The following is an 18,512-nucleotide window of genomic DNA, read 5'->3' on the forward strand; positions in this document are numbered from 1 at the left end:
AGACACGGACCGTGTGAAAGATAAAGTCTACTCCACAGGCATGGACCGTGTGAAAGATAAAGTTTATCCCACAGGCAGGGGCCGTGTGAAAAAGTCTATCCCACAGGCACGGACCGTGTGAAAGATAAAGTCTGTCCTAGAGGCACGGACCGTGTGAAAGATAAAGTCTATTCCACAGGCACGTACCGTGTGAAAGATAAAGTCTATCCCACAGCCACGGACCGTGTGAAAGATACAGTCTATACCCACAGACATGGACCATGTGAAAGATAAATTCTATTCCCAGAGCCACGGACCTTGTGAAACATAAAGTCTATTCCGACAGCCGCGGACCGTGTGAAACATAAAGACTACTCCCACAGCAAAGGACCATGTGAAAGATAAAGTCTATCCTACAGGAACGGGCCATATGAAAGAAATGTCTACCCCACAGCCTCGGACCGTGTGAAACATAAAGTCTATTCCCACAGCCATGGACTGTGTGAAAGAAAAACTCTATTAACTAGCAACGTACTGTGTGAAAGATAAAGTCTACCCCACAGCCACGGACCATGTGAAAGATAAAATCTATCCCACAGGCACGGACCGTGTGAAAGATAAAGTCTATTCCACAACAACGGACCGTGTGAAAAAGTCTATCCCACAGCCACGGACCGTGTGAATCATAAAGTCTATTCCCACAGCCATGGACTGTGTGAAAGAAAAACTCTATTACCTAGCAACGTACCGTGTGAAAGATAAAGTCTACCCCACAGCCACGGACCGTGTGAAAGATAAAGTCTACCCCACAGCCACGGACCGTGTGAAAGATAAAGTCTACCCCACAGCCACGGACTGTGTGAAAGATAAAGTCTAACCCACAGCCATGGACCGTGTGAAAGATAGAGTCTATTCCCACAACGACAGACCATGTGCAAGATAGAGTCTACCCCACAGGCACGGACCATGTGAAAGATAGAGTCTATCCCACAGGCACGGACCATGTGAATGATAAAATCTACCCCACAGCCACGGACCATGTGAAAGATAAAGTCTACCCCACAGCCATGGACCGTGTGAAAGATAGAGTCAAATCCCACAGCCACGGACCGTGTGAAAGATAGAGTCTAATCCCACAGCAACGGACCATGTGAAAGACAGAGTCTATCCCACAGGCACGGACCGTGTGAATGATAAAGTCTATCCCACAGGCACGGACTGAGAGAAAGATAAACTCTATTCCCAGAGCCACGGACCGTGTGAAAGATAAAGTCTATTCCCACAGCCACGGACCGTGTGAAAGATAAAGTTTATCCCACAGGCACGGACCATGTGAAAGATAAAGTCTACCCCACAGGCACGGACCGTGTGAAAGATAAAGTCTATTTGCAGAGCCACGGACTGTGTGAAACATAAAGTCTATTCCCACAGCCACGGACCGTGTGAAAGATAAAGTCTACTACCACAGCCACGAACCGTGTGAAAAATAAAGTCTACCCCACAGCCACGGACCGTGAGAAAGATAAAGTCTATCCCACAGCCATGGACCCTGTGAAAGATAGAGTCTATTCCCACAGCCACGGACTGTGTGAATGATAGAGGCTATCCCACAGCCACGGGCCATGTGAAAGTTAAAGTCTACCCCACAGCCACGGACCATGTGAAAGATAAAGTCTATCCCACAGCCACGGACCATGTGAAAGATAAAGTCTACCCCACAGCCACGGACCATGTGAAAGATAAAGTCTCTTCCCAGAGCCACGGACCTTGTGAAACATAAAGTCTATTCCCACAGACATGGACCGTATGAACGATAAAGTCTACTCCCACAGCCTGGGACCGTGTGAAAGATAAAGTCTACACCACAGACACGGAATGTGTGAAAGATAAAGTCTATCCCACAGGCACGGACCGTGTGAAAGATAAAGTCTACCCCACAGCCACGGACCGTGAGAAAGATAAAGTCTATCTCACAAGCACGGAGCGTGTGAAAGATAAAGTCTATCCCACAAGCACGGAGCGTGTGACAGATAGAGTCTATTCCCACAGCCACGGACCGTGTGAAAGATAAAGTCTATCCCACAGCAACGGACCATGTGAAAGATAAAGTCTATCCCACAGTCACGTACCGTGTGAAAGATAAAGTCTATCCCACAGGCACGGACCTTGTGAAAAAGTCTATCCCACAACCACGGACCGTGTGAAAGGTAAAGTCTATTCCACTGGCATGGACCGTGTGAAAGATAAAGTCTATCCCACAGGCACGGGCCGTGTGAAAAAGTCTATCCCACAGGCACGGACCGTGTGAAAGATAAAGTCTGTCCTAGAGGCACGGACCGGGTGAAAGATAAAGTCTATTCCACAGTCACGTACCGTGTGAAAGATAAAGTCTATCCCACAGCCACGGACCGTGTGAAAGATACAGTCTATCAAACAGCCACGGACCATGTGAAAGATATATTCTATTCCCAGAGCCACGGACCTTGTGAAACATAAAGTCTATTCCCACAGCCACGGACCTGTGCGAAACATAAAGACTACTCCCACAGCCACGGACCATGTGAAAGATAAAGTCTACCCCACAGTCAGGGACCGTGTGAAAAAGTCTATCCCACAGGCACGGACCGTGTGAAAGATAAAGTCTATCCCACAGCCACGGACCGTGTGAAAGCTAAAGTCTACACCACAGCCACGGACCGTGTGAAAGATAAAGTCTACCCACAGCCACGGACCGTGTGAAAGATGAAGTCTACTCCACAGCCACGGACCGTGTGAAAGATAAAGCCTACCCCACAGCCACGGGTGTTGTGAAAGATAAAGTCTACCCCACAGACACGGACCATGTGAAAGATAAAGTCTATCCCACAGCCACAGACCATGTGAAAGATAAAATCTACCCCACAGCCACGGACCATGTGAAAGATAAAGTCTATCCCACAGGCAAGGACCGTGTGAAAGATAAACTCTATCCGACAACCACGGACCGGGTGAAAGATAAAGTCTATCCCACATGCACGGACCGTGTGAAAGATAAAGTCTATCCCACAGCCACGGACCTTGTGAAAAAGTCTATCCGACAGGCACGGACCGTGTGAAATATAAAGTCTATCCCACAGGCACGGACCGTATGAAAGATAAATTCTACCCCAGAGCCACGGACCATGTGAAAGATTAGTTCTATTCCCAGAGTCACGGACCTTGTGAAACATAAAGTCTATTCCCAGAGCCACGGACCGTGTGAAAGATAAGAATACTCCCAAAGCCACGGACCATGTGAAAGATAAAGTCTAACCCACAGCCACAGACCGTGTGAAAAAGTCTATCCCACAGGCACGGACCGTGTGAAAGATAAAGTCTATCCGACAACCACGGACCGTGTGAAAGATAAAGTCTACCCCACAGCCAGGGACCGTGTGGAAGATAAAGTCTAACCCACAGCGATGGACCGTGTGAAAGATAGAGTGTATTCCCACAGCGACAGGCCATGTGCAAGATAGAGTCTATCCCACAGCCACGGACCGTGTGAAAGATAAAGACTACCACACAGCCACGGACCGTGTGAAAGATAGAGTCTATCCCACAGCCACGGACCGTGTGAAAGATAGAGTCTGTTCCCACATCTAACGACCGTGTGAAAGATAAAGTCTATCCCAGAGCCACGGATCATGTGAAAGATATAGTCTATCCCACAGGCAGAGACCGTGTGAATGATAACGTCTATCCCACAGGCACGGACTGTGTGAAAGATAAACTCGATTCCCAGAGCCACGGACCGTGTGAAAGATAATGTCTATTCCACAGCCACGGACCGTGTGAAAGATAAAGTCTATCCCACAGGCACGGACCATGAGAAAGATACAGTTTACCCCACAGGCACGTACCGTGTGAAAGATAAAGTCTATTCCCAGAGCCACGGACCGTGTGAACCATAAAGTCTATTCCCACAGCCACCGACCTTGTGAAAGATAAAGTCTACTACCACAGCCACGGACCGTGTGACAAATAAAGTCTACCTCACAGCCACGGACCGTGTGAAAGATAAAGTCTATCCCACAGCCATGGACTGTGTGAAAGATAGAGCCTATTCACACAGCCACGGACAGTGTGAAAGATAGAGGCTATCCCACAGCCACGGACCATGTGAAAGATAGACTCTATCCCACAGGCATGGATCGTGTTAGAGATAAAGTCTATTCCCTCATACATGGATCGTGTGAAAGATAGAGTCTATCCCACAGGCACGGACCGTGTGAAGGATAAAGTCTACCCCACAGACACAGACCATGTGAAAGATAGAGTCTATCAAACAGCCACTGACCGTGAGAAAGATAAAGTCTACCGCACAGCCAAGGGCCGAGTGAAAGATAGAGTCTACCCCACAGGCACAGGCCGTGTGAAGGATAAAGTCTACCCCACAGACACAGACCGTGTGAAAGATAAAGTCTATTCCCACAGCCACTGACCATGTGTAAGATATCGTCTATCCCACAGCCACGGACAGTGTGAAAGATAAAGTCTATCCAAGGCACAGACGTGTGAAACAGTCTATCCACAGCCACGGACCGTGTGAAAGATAAAGTCTATCCCACAGGCACGGACCGTGTGAAAATGTCTATCCCACAGCCAATTACCGTGTGAAAGATAAAGTCTATCCCACAGCAATGGACTGTGTGAAAAAGTCTATCCCACAGGCACGGACCGTGTGAAAGATAAAGTCTATCCCACAGCCGCGGACCGTGTGAAAGATAAACTCTACCCCACAGGCACGGATCGTGTGAAAGATGCAGGCTATTCCCAAAGCCATGGACCATGTGAAAGATAGAGTCTATCCGACAGGCATGGACCGTGTGAAAGATAAAGTCTATTCCCAAAGCCATGGACCGTGTGAAAGATAGAGTCTATCCCACAGGCACGGACCGTGTGAAGGATAAAGTCTACCCCACAGACACAGACCATGTGAAAGATAGAGTCTATCAAACAGCCACGGACCGTGAGAAAGATAAAGTCTACCGCACAGCCAAGGGCCGAGTGAAAGATAGAGTCTACCCCACAGGCACAGGCCGTGTGAAGGATAAAGTCTACCCCACAGACACAGACCGTGTGAAAGATAAAGTCTATTCCCACAGCCACGGACCGTGTGAAAGATAAAGTCTATCCCACAGGCACGGACCGTGTGAAAGATACAGTCTATCCCACAGGCACAGACCGTGTGAAAAAGTCTATCCCACAGCCACGGACCGTGTGAAAGATAAAGTCTATCCCACAGGCACGGACCGTGTGAAAATGTCTATCCCACAGCCAATTACCGTGTGAAAGATAAAGTCTATCCCACAGCAATGGACTGTGTGAAAAAGTCTATCCCCCAGGCACGGACCGTGGAAGATAAGTCTTATCCACAGCCGCGGACCGTGTGAAAGATAAACTCTACCCCACAGGCACGGATCGTGTGAAAGATGCAGGCTATTCCCACAGCCATGGACCATGTGAAAGATAGAGTCTATCCGACAGGCATGGACCGTGTGAAAGATAAAGTCTACCCCACAGCCACGGACCGTTTGAAAAATAAAGTCTATCCCACAGCCATGGACCGTGTGAAAGATAGAGTCGTTTCCCACAGGCATGGACCGTGTGAAAGATAAAGTCTACCCAACAGACATGGACCATGTGAAAGATAAAGTCTATTCCCAGAGCCACGGACCTTGTGAAACATAAAGTCTATTCCCACAGCCACGGACCGAATGAAAGATAAAGTCTACACCCACAGGCAGGGACCGTGTGAAAGATAAAGTCTATCCCACAGCCACGGACTGTGTGAAGAAGTCTATCCCACAGGCATGGACCGCGTGAAAGATAAAGTCTATCCCACAGCCACGGACCGTGTGCAAGATAGAGTCTATCCCACAGGCAAGGACCGTATGAAAGATAAAGTCTACCCCACAGCCACGGACCATGTGAAAGCTAAATTCAATTCCCAGAGCCACGGACCTTGTGAAACATAAAGTCTATTCCCACAGCCACAGACCCTGTGAAAGATAAAGACTACTCCCACAGCCACGGACCATGTGAAAGATAAAGTCTACCCCACAGCCACGGACCATGTGAAAGATAAAGTCTATCCCACAGGCACAGACCATGTGAAAGATAAATTCTATTCCCACAGGCACGGACCGTGTGAAAGATAAAGTCTATCTCACAGCCACGGACCATGTGAAAGATAAAGTCTATCCCACAGTCACGGACCGTGTGAAAGATAAAGTCTATCCCACAGGCACGGACCGTGTGAAAGATAAAGTCTATCCCACAGGCACGGACCGTGTGAAAGATAAAGTCTACCCCACAGCCACGGACCGTGTGAAAGATAAAGTCTATACCACAGCCAAGGACCATGTGAAAGATAAAGTCTATCCCAAAGGCACGGACCGTATGAAAGATAAAGTCTACCCCACAGCCACGGACCATGTGAAAGATAAATTCAATTTCCAGAACCACGGACCTTGTGAAACATAAAGTCTATTCCCACAGCCACGGACCATGTGAAAGATAAAGACTACTCCCACAGCCACAGAGCATGTGAAAGATAAAGTCTACCCCACAGCCAAGGACCGTGTGAAAAAGTCTATCAGACAGACACGGACCGAGTGAATGATAAAGTCTATCCCACAGGCATGGACCATGCGAAAGATAAAGTCTATCCCACAGCCACGGACCGTGTGAAAGATAAAGTCAACACCCAGCCACAGACCGTGAGTAAGATAAAGTCTACCCCACAGACACGGACCATGTGAAAGATAAAGTCTATCAAACAGCCACGGACCGTGTGAAAGATAAAGTCTACCCCACAGCCACGGACTGTGTGAAAGATAAAGTCTACCCCACAGCACGGGCCGTGTGAAAGATAAAGTCTACCCCACAGACACGGGCCGTGTGAAAGATAAAGTCTGCCCCACAGCCACGGACCGTGTGAAAGATAAAGTCTGCCCCACAACCATGGACCGTGTGAAAGATAAAGTCTATCCCACAGCCACGGATCGTCTGAAAGATAAAGTCTATCCCACAGCCACGGACTGTGGGAAAAACTCTATCCCACAGGCATGGACCATGTGAAAGATAAAGTCTATCCCACAGCCACGGACCGGGTGAATGATAGAGTCTATCCCACAGGCACGGACCGTATGAAAGATAAAGTCTATCCCACATGCACGGACCGTGTGAAAGATAAAGTCTACCCCACAGGCACGGAACGTGTGAAAGATAAAGTCTAATCCACAGCCACTGGCCGTGTGAAAGATAGAGTCTACCCCGCAGCCACGGGCCGTGTGAAAGACAAAGTCTATCCCATGGGCACGGACCGTGTGAAAGATAAAGACTATCCCACAGGAATGGGCCATATGAAAGATAAAGTCTATCCCACAGCCACGGGCCGTGTGAAAGATAAAGTCTATCCCACAGCCACGGACCGGGTGAATGATAGAGTCTATCCCACAGGCACGGACCGTATGAAAGATAAAGTCTATCCCACACGCACGGACCGTGTGAAAGATAAAGTCTACCCCACAGGCACGGAACGTGTGAAAGATAAAGTCTAATCCACAGCCACTGGCCGTGTGAAAGATAGAGTCTACCCCGCAGCCACGGGCCGTGTGAAAGACAAAGTCTATCCCATAGGCACGGACCGTGTGAAAGATAAAGACTATCCCACAGGAATGGGCCATATGAAAGATAAAGTCTACCCCACAGCCACCGGCCGTGTGAAAGATAAAGTCTATCCCACAGGCATGGGCCGTGTGAAAGATAAAGTCTACCCCACTGCCACGGGCCATTTGAAAGATAAAGTCTACCCCCCAGCCACGGAACGTGTGAAAGATAAAGTCTATCCCACAGCCACGGACCGTGTGAAAGATAAAGTCTATCCCACAGCCACGGACCATGTGAAATATAAAGTCTATCCCACAGGCACGGACCGTGTGAAAGATAAAGTCTATCCCACAACCATGGACCGTGTGAAAGATAAACTCTATGCCACAGGCACGGACCGTGTGAAAAAGTCTATCGCACAGCCACGGACCGTGGGAAACATAAAGTCTATCCCACAGGCATGGACCGTGTGAAAGATAAACTCTATCCCACAGGCACGGACCGTGTGAAAAAGTCTATCGCACAGCCACGGACCGTGTGAAAGATAAAGTCTACCCCGCAGCCACAGACCGTGTGAAAGACAAAGTCTACCCCGCAGCCAGGGACCGTGTGAAAGATACAGTCTATTCCCACAGCCACTGACCATGTGCAAGATAGAGTCTATCCCACAGCCATGGACAGTGTGAAAGATAAAACTACTCCCACAGGCACGGACAATGTGAAAGATAAATTCTATTCCCAGAGCCACGGACCTTGTGAAACATAAAGTCTATTCCCACAGCCACGGACCGTGTGAAAGATAAAGACTACTCCCACAGCCACGGACCATGTGAAAGATAAAGTCTACCCCACAGCCACGGACCGTTTGAAAAATAAAGTCTATCCCGAGCCATGGACCGTGTGAAAGATAGAGTCTTTTCCCACAGGCATGGACCGTGTGAAAGATAAAGTCTACCCAACAGACATGGACCATGTGAAAGATAAAGTCTATTCCCAGAGCCACGGACCTTGTGAAACATAAAGTGTATTCCCACAGCCACGGACCGAATGAAAGATAAAGTCTACACCCACAGGCAGGGACCGTGTGAAAGATAAAGTCTATCCCACAGCCACGGACTGTGTGAAGAAGTCTATCCCACAGGCATGGACCGCGTGAAAGATAAAGTCTATCCCACAGCCACGGACCGTGTGCAAGATAGAGTCTATCCCACAGGCAAGGACCGTATGAAAGATAAAGTCTACCCCACAGCCACGGACCATGTGAAAGCTAAATTCAATTCCCAGAGAGACGGACCTTGTGAAACATAAAGTCTATTCCCACAGCCACAGACCCTGTGAAAGATAAAGACTACTCCCACAGCCACGGACCATGTGAAAGATAAAGTCTACCCCACAGCCACGGACCATGTGAAAGATGAAGTCTATCCCACAGGCACAGACCATGTGAAAGATAAATTATATTCCCACAGGCACGGACCGTGTGAAAGATAAAGTCTATCTCACAGCCACGGACCATGTGAAAGATAAAGTCTATCCCACAGTCACGGACCGTGTGAAAGATAAAGTCTATCCCACAGGCACGGACCGTGTGAAAGATAAAGTCTATCCCACAGGCACGGACCGTGTGAAAGATAAAGTCTACCCCACAGCCACGGACCGTGTGAAAGATAAAGTCTATACCACAGCCAAGGACCATGTGAAAGATAAAGTCTATCCCAAAGGCACGTACCGTATGAAAGATAAAGTCTACCCCACAGCCACGGACCATGTGAAAGATAAATTCAATTTCCAGAACCACGGACCTTGTGAAACATAAAGTCTATTCCCACAGCCACGGACCATGTGAAAGATAAAGACTACTCCCACAGCCACAGACCATGTGAAAGATAAAGTCTACCCCACAGCCAAGGACCGTGTGAAAAAGTCTATCGGACAGACACGGACCGAGTGAATGATAAAGTCTATCCCACAGGCATGGACCATGCGAAAGATAAAGTCTATCCCACAGCCACGGACCGTGTGAAAGATAAAGTCAACACCCAGCCACAGACCGTGAGTAAGATAAAGTCTACCCCACAGACACGGACCATGTGAAAGATAAAGTCTATCAAACAGCCACGGACCGTGTGAAAGATAAAGTCTACCCCACAGCCACGGACTGTGTGAAAGATAAAGTCTACCCCACAGCACGGGCCGTGTGAAAGATAAAGTCTACCCCACAGACACGGGCCGTGTGAAAGATAAAGTCTGCCCCACAGCCACGGACCGTGTGAAAGATAAAGTCTGCCCCACAACCATGGACCGTGTGAAAGATAAAGTCTATCCCACAGCCACGGATCGTCTGAAAGATAAAGTCTTTCCCACAGCCACGGACTGTGGGAAAAACTCTATCCCACAGGCATGGACCATGTGAAAGATAAAGTCTATCCCACAGCCACGGACCGGGTGAATGATAGAGTCTATTCCACAGGCCCGGACCATGTGAAAGATAAAGTCTATCCCACAGGCACGGACCGTGTGAAAGATAAAATCTACCCCACAGGCACGGAATGTGTGAAAGATAAAGTCTAATCCACAGCCACTGGCCGTGTGAAAGATAAAGTCTACCCCACAGCCACGGGCCGTGTGAACGACAAAGTCTATCCCATAGGCACGGGCCGTGTGAAAGATAAAGTCTATCCCACAGGAACGGGCCATATGAAAGATAAAGTCTACCCCACAGCCACGGGCCGTGTGAAAGATAAAGTCTATCCCACAGCCATGGGCCGTGTGACAGATAAAGTCTACCCCACAGTCACGGGCCATTTGAAAGATAAAGGATCTACCCGTAGACTCTATCTTTCACTCGGCCCTTGGCTGTGCGGTAGACTTTATCTTTCTCACGGTCCGTGGCTGTTTGATAGACTCTATCTTTCACATGGTCTGTGTCTGTGGGGTAGACTTTATCCTTCACACGGTCCGTGCCTTTGGGATAGACTCTATCTTTCACACGATCCATGTATGAGGGAATAGACTTTATCTCTAACACGGTCCATGCTGTGGGATAGAGTCTATCTTTCACATGGTCCGTGGCTGTGGGATAGCCTCTATCTTTCACACTGTCCGTGGCTGTGTGAATAGGCTCTATCTTTCACACAGTCCATGGCTGTGGGATAGACTTTATCTTTCACACGGTCCGTGGCTGTGAGGTAGACTTTATTTGTCACACGGTCCGTGGCTGTGGTAGTAGACTTTATCTTTCACACGGTCCGTGGCTGTGGGAATAGACTTTATGGTTCACACGGTCCGTGGCTCTGGGAATAGACTTTATCTTTCACACGGTACGTGCCTGTGGGGTAAACTTTATCTTTCTCATGGTCCGTGCCTGTGGGATAGACATTATCTTTCACACGGTCCGTGGCTCTGGAATCGAGTTTATCTTTCACACAGTCCGTGCCTGTGGGATAGACGTTATCATTCACACGGTCTCTGCCTGTGGGATAGACTATATCTTTCACATGATCCGTGGCTCTGGGATAGACTTTATCTTTCACACGGTCGTTAGATGTGGGAACAGACTCTTTCTTTCACACGGTCCGTGGCTGTGGGATAGACTCTATCTTTCACACGGTCCGTGGCTGTGTGGTAGTCTTTATCTTTCACATGGTCCGTGGCTGTGGGATAGACTCTATCCTGCACATGGCCTGTCGCTGTGGGAATACACTCTATCTTTCACACGGTCCATCGCTGTGGGTTAGACTTTATCTTCCACACGGTCCCTGGCTGTGGGGTAGACTTTATCTTTCACACGGTCCGTGGTTGTCGGATAGACTTTATCTTTCACACGGTCCGTGCCTGTGGGATAGACTTTTTCACATGGTCTGTGGCTGTGGGTTAGACTTTATCTTTCACATGGTCCGTGGCTGTGCGAGTAGTCTTTATCTTTCACACAGTCCGTGGCTCTGGGAATAGACTTTATGTTTCACAAGGTCCGTGGCTCTGGGAATAGAATTTATCTTTCACATGGTCCGTGGCTCTGGGGTAGAATTTATCTTTCATACGGTCCGTGCCTGTGGGGTAGACTTTATCTTTCACAAAACCCGTGGCTGTGGGGTAGGCTTTATCTTTCACACGGTCCGTGGCTGTGGAGTAGACTTCATCTTTCACACGGTCCGTGGCTGCGGGGTAGACTTTATCTTTCACACGGTCCGTGGCTGTGGTGTAGACTTTAGCTTTCACACGGCCCGTGGCTGTGGGGTAGACTTTATCTTTCACACGGTCCATGGCTGTGTGGTAGACTTTACCTTTCACATGGTCCGTGGCTGTGGGGTTGACTTTACCTTTCACACGGTCCGTGGCTGTGGGTAGACATTATCTTTCACACGGTCCTGTGACTGTGGGATAGACTTTATCTTTCACATGGTCCTTTGCTGTGGGATAGACTTTATCTTTCACCACGGTCCGTGGCTGTGGGAATAGACTCTATCTTTCGCACGCTCCGTGCTTGTGGGATAGACTTTATCTTTCACACGGTCCGTGCCTGTGGGATAGACTTCATCTTTCACACGGTCCGTTTCTGTGGGGCAGACTTTATCTTTCACACGGTCCGTGTCTGTGGGATAGACTTTATCTTTCACACGGCCCGTGCCTGTGGGGTAGACTTAATCTTTCACACGGTCCGTGGCTGTGGGAACAGACTCTTTCATTCACACTGTCCACGGCTGTGGGGTAGACTTTATCTTTCACACGGTCCGTGCCTGTTGATAGACTTTATCTTTAAATGATCGTTGCTGTGGGATAGGACTTTTCAACGGTCCGTGCCTGGGGATAGACTTTTATCTTTCACACGGTCCGTGCCTGATGGGATAGACTTATCTTTCACATGATCCTGGCTATGGGATAGCTTCTATCTTTCAACACGTCGCTGGCTTTGGGAAATAGCTTATCTTTCACAGGGTCCATGGCTGTGGGATAGACTTTATCTTTCACACGGTCCGTTGCTATGGGATAGACTTTATCTTTCACACGGTCGTTGGCTGTGGGAATAGACTCTATCTTTCACACGGTCCGTGGCTGTGGGCAAGACTTTATCTTTCACACCTCCCGTGGCTGTGGGGTAGACTTTATCTTTCACACGGCCCGTGGCTGTTGGGTAGACTTTATCTTTCACACGGTCCGTGGCTGTGGGGTAGACTTTATCTTTCACACGGCCCGTGGCTGTGAGGTAGACTTTCTCTTTCACACGGCCGGTGGCTGTGGATTAGACTTTATCATTTACACGGTCCATGGCTGTGGGGTAGACTTTATCTTTCACACGGTGCGTGCCTGTGGGATAGACTTTATCTTTCACACGGTCCGTGGCTGTGGAATAGCCTCTATCTTTCACACGGTCCGTGGCTGTGGGAATAGACTCTATCTTTCACACGGTCCATGGCCGTGGGATAGACTTTATCTTTCAACCCCCCCACCAAAGGGGTCCGTGGTGTGGGGGTTAGACTTTATCTTTCAATGGTCCTTCTGGCTGTGGGAGTAGTTCTTTAATCTTTCACACGGTCCGTGGCTGTCGGAAAAGACTTAGTTTCACAAGGTCCGTGCGCTCTGGGAATACAATTTATCTTTCACATGATCCGCGGCTTTCGGGTAGATTTTATCTTTCATACGGTCCGTGCCTGTGGAACAGACGTGATCTTTCACATGGTCCGTGGCTGTCGTACAGACTTTATCTTTCACACGGTCAGTGGATGTGGTATAGACTTTATCTTTAACACGATCCGTGCCTGTGAGATAGACTCTATCTTTCACACTGTCCGTGGCTGTGGGATAGACTCTATCTTGCACATGGTCTGTGGCTGTGGGAATAGAGTGTATCTTTCAAACGGTCCCTGGCTGTGGGGCAGACTTTATCTTTCACACGGTCCGTGGCTGTGGGGTAGACTTTATCTTTCACACGGTCCGTGGCTGCGGAGTAGACTTTATCTTTCACACGGCCCGTGGCTGTGGGGTAGACTTTATCTTTCACACGGTCCGTGGATGTGGGGTAGACTTTACCTTTCACACGGTCCATGGCTGAGGGGTAGACTTTACCTTTCTCACGGTCCGTGGCTGTGGGGTAGACATTATCTTTCACAAGGTCAGTGGCTGTGGGGTAGACTTTATCTTTCACACGGCCCTTGCCTGTGGCATAGACTTTATCTTTCACACGGCCCGTGCCTGTGGCATAGACTTTATCTTTCACACGGCCCGTGCCTTGGGGTAGACTTAATTTTTCACACGGCCCTTGGCTGTGGGGTAGACTTTATCTTTCACACGGTCCGTGGCTGTGGGAATAGACTTTATCTTTCACACGGTCCGTGGCTGTGGGAATAGATTTTATGTTTCACACGGTCCGTGGCTGTGGGAATAGACTTTATCTTTCACACGGTCCGTGCCTGTGAGATAAACTTTATCTTTCACACGGTCCGTGGCTGTGGGATAGACTCTATCTTTCCCTCGGTCCATGCCTGTGGGATAGCCTCTATCTTTCACACGGTGCGTGGCTGTGGGAATAGCCTTTATCTTTCACACAGTCCATGCCTGTGGGATAGACTTTATCTTTCCCATGGTCCGTGGCTGTGGGATAGCCTCTATCTTTCACACGGTCCGTGGCTGTGGGAATAGGCTTTATCTTTCACATGGTCCGTGGCTGTGGGGTAGACTATATCTTTCACAAGCTCCGTGGCTGTGGGATAGACTTTATCTTTCACACGGTCCGTGTCTTTGTGGTAGACTTTATCTTTCACACGGTCCGTGGCTGTGGGAGTAGACTTTATCTTTCACACGGTCCGTGGCTGTGGGAATAGACTTTATCTTTCACATGGTCCGTGGCTGTGGGATAGACTTTTTCACACGGTCCGTGGCTGTGGGATAGACTTTATCTTTCACACGGTCCGTGCCTATGGGATTGACTCTCTCTTTCACACGGTCCGTGGCTGTGGGGTAGACTTTATCTTTCACACGGTCCGTGGCTGTGGGGTAGACTTTATCTTTCACACGGCCCGTGGCTGTGGGGTAGACTGTATCTTTCACATGGCCCGTGCCTGTGGGGTAGACTTTATCTTTCACACGGTCCATGCCTGTGGGGTAGACATTATCTTTCACACGGTCCATGGATGTGGGATAGACTTTATCTTTCACACGGCCCGTGGCTGTGGGGTAGAGTTTATCTTTCACACGGTCCGTGGCTATGGGGTAGACTTTATCTTTCACACGGCCCGTGGCTGTGGAGTAGACTTTATCTTTCACATGGTCCGTGGCTATGGGGTAGACTTTATCTTTCACACGGTCCGTACCTGTGGGAAAGACTCTATCTTTCACACGGTCCGTGGCTGTGGGATAGACTTTTTCTTTCACATGGTCCGTGGCTGTGGGAATTGACTCTATCTTTAACACGGTCCGTGGGTGTGGGATAGACTTTATCTTTCACACGGTCCATGGCTGTGGGAATAGACTCTATCTTTCACACGGTCCGTGGCTGTGGGAAAGACTTTATCTTTCGCACGGCCCGTGGCTGTGTGGTAGACTTTATCTTTCATACAGTCCGTGCCTGTGGGGTAGACTTTATCTTTCACACGGTCCGTGCCTGTGGGGTAGACTTTATCTTTCACATGGTCCGTGGCTCTGGTATAGACTTTACCTTTCACACGATAAGTGGCTGTGTGATAGACTTTTTCACACGGTCCGTGCCTGTGGGATAGACTTTTTCACATGGTCCGTGGCTGTGGGGTAGACTTTATCTTTCAGATGGTCCGTGGCTGTGGGAGTAGTCTTTATGTTTCACACGGTCCGTGGCTGTGGGAATAGACTTTATGTTTCACAAGGTCCGTGTCTCTGGGAATAGAATTTATCTTTCACATGGTCCGTGGCTGTGCGATAGACTGTATCTTTCACACGGTCCGTGGCTGTGTGATAGACTTTATCTTTCACACGGTCCGTGACTTTGGGGTAGACTTTATCTTTCACATGGTCCATGCCTGTAGGATAGACTTTTTCCCAAGGTCCGTGCCTGTGGGATAGACTTTATCTTTCACACGGTCCGTGCCTGTGGGATAGACTTTATAATTCACACGGTCCGTGGCTGTGGGATAGACTTTATCTTTCACACGGTACGTGCCTGTGGAATAGACTTTATCTTTCACACGGTCCGTGCCTCTAGGACAGACTTTATCTTTCACACGGTCCGTGCCTGTGGGATAGACTTTTTCACACGGCCCGTGCCTGTGGGATAGACTTTATCTTTCACACGGTCCATGCCTGTGGAATAGACTTTATCTTTCACACGGTCCGTGGCTGTGGGATACACTTTTTCACACGGTCTGTGCCTGTGGGATAGACTTTATCTTTCACACGGTCCGTTCCTCTGGGATAGACTTTATCTTTCACACGGTCCGTGACTGTGGGATAGACGTTATCTTTCACATGGTCCGTTGCTGTGGGATGGACTTTATCTTTCACACGGTCCGTGGCTGTGTGAATAGACTCTATCTTTCATACGCTCCGTGCTTGTGGGATAGACTTTATCTTTCACACGGTCCGTGCCTGTGGGATAGACTTTATCTTTCACTCGGTCCGTGGATGTGGGGTAGACTTTATCTTTCACACGGTCCGTGCCTGTGGGATAGACTTTATCTTTCACACGTTCCGTGTCTGTGGGGTATACTTTATTTTTCACAGGGTCCCAGGCTGTGGGAGTAGACTTTATCGTTCATACGGTCCATGTCTGTGGGAATAGACTTTATGCTTCACAAGGTCCGTGGCTCTGGGAAGAGACTTTATCTTTCACATGGTCCGTGGCTGTGGGGTAGACTTTATCTTTCACATGGTCCGTGACTGTGGGATAGACTTTATCTTTCACATGGTCCGTGGCTGTGAGGTAGACTTTATCTTTCACATGGCCCATGGCTGTGGGATAGCCTCCATCATTCACACAGTCCGTGGCTGTGGGAATAGACTCTATCTTTCACAGGGTCCATGGCTGTGGGATAGACTTTATCTTTCACACGGTCCGTGGCTGTGGGGTAGACTTTATTTTTCACACGGTTCGTGGCTGTGGTAGTAGACTTTATCTTTCACAGTGTCCATGGCTGTGGGATAGACTTTATCTTTCACATGGCCCGTGGCTGTGGGGTAGACTTTATCTTTCACACGGCCTGTGGCTGTGGGGTAGACTTTACCTTTCACACGGTCCGTGACTGTGGGGTAGACTTTACCTTTCACACGGTCCGTGGCTGTGGGGAAGACATTATCTTTCACAAGGTCATTGGCTGTGGGGTAGACTTTATCTTTCACACGGCCCGTGCCTGTGGCATAGTCTTTATCTTTCACAAGGCCCGTGCCTGTGGGGTAGACTTAATCTTTCACACGGCCCGTAGCTGTGGGGTAGACTTTATCTTTCACACGGTCCGTGCCTTGGGAATAGACTTTATCTTTCACACGGTCCGTGGCTGTGGGAATATATTTTATGTTTCACACGGTCAGTGGCTGTGGGAATAGACTTTATATTTCACACGGTCCGTGCCTGTGGGATAGACGTTATCTTTCATACGGTCCCTGGCTGTGGGATAGACTCTATCTTTCCCTCGGTCCATGCCTGTGGGATAGCCTCTATCTTTCACACGGTGCGTGGCTGTGGGAATAGCCTTTATCTTTCACACAGTCCATGCCTGTGGGATAGACTTTATCTTTCCCATGGTCCGTGGCTGTGAGATAGCCTCTATCTTTCACACGGTCCGTGGCTGTGGGAATAGGCTTTATCTTTCACACGATCCGTGGCTGTGGGGTAGACTTTATCATTCATAAGCTTCGTGGCTGTGGGGCAGACTTTATCTTTCACACGGTCCGTGTCTTTGTGGTAGACTTTATCTTTCACACGGTCCGTGGCTGTGGGAGTAGACTTTATCTTTCACACGCTCCGTGGCTGTGGGAATAGACTTTATCTTTCACACGGACCATGGCTGTGGGATAGACTTTATCTTTCACACGGTCCGTGCCTGTGGGATAGACTTTTTCACACCGTCCTCGGTTGTGGGGTAGACTTTATCTTTCACATGGTCCGTGGCTGTGGGAGTAGTCTTTATGTTTCACACGGTCCGTGGCTGTGGGAATAGACTTTATGTTTCACAAAGTCCGTGGCTCTGGGAATAGAATTTATCTTTCACATGGTCCGTGGCTGTGTGATAGTCTGTATCTTTCACACAGTCCGTGGCTGTGGGATAGACTCTATCTTTCACACGGTCCGTGGCCGTGTGATAGACTTTATCTTTCACACGGTCCGTGGCGTTGGGGTAGACTTTATCTTTCACATGGTCCATGCCTGTAGGATAGACTTTTTCCCACGGTCCGTGCCTGTGGGATAGACTTTATCTTTCACACGGTCCGTGCCTGTGGGATAGACTTTATCATTCACATGGTCCGTGGCTGTGGGATTGACTTTTTCACACAGTCCGTAGCTGTGGGATAGACTTTATCTTTCACACGGTCCAGGCCTGTGGGATAGACTTTATCTTTCACACGGTCCGTGGCTGTGGGATACACTTTACCTTTCACACGGACCGTGGCTGTGTGGTAGACTTTATCTTTCATACAGTCCGTGGCTGTGGGGTAGAATTTACTTTCACACGGTCCGTGCCTGTGGGATAGACTTTATCTTTCACATGGTCGGTGGCTCTGGTATAGACTTTAGCTTTAACACGGTAAGTGGCTGTGTGATAGACTTTTTCACACGGTCCGTGCCTGTGGGATAAACTTTATCTTTCACACGGTCCGTGGCTGTGGGGTAGACTTTATCTTTCATATGGTCCGTGGCTGTGGGAATAGATTTTATGTTTCACACAGTCCGTGGATGTGGAGTAGACTTTATGTTTCACACGGTCCGTGGCTGTGGG

This window comes from Cervus canadensis, chromosome 26, assembly GCF_019320065.1.
Source record: "Cervus canadensis isolate Bull #8, Minnesota chromosome 26, ASM1932006v1, whole genome shotgun sequence".
Taxonomy (NCBI): domain Eukaryota; kingdom Metazoa; phylum Chordata; class Mammalia; order Artiodactyla; family Cervidae; genus Cervus; species Cervus canadensis.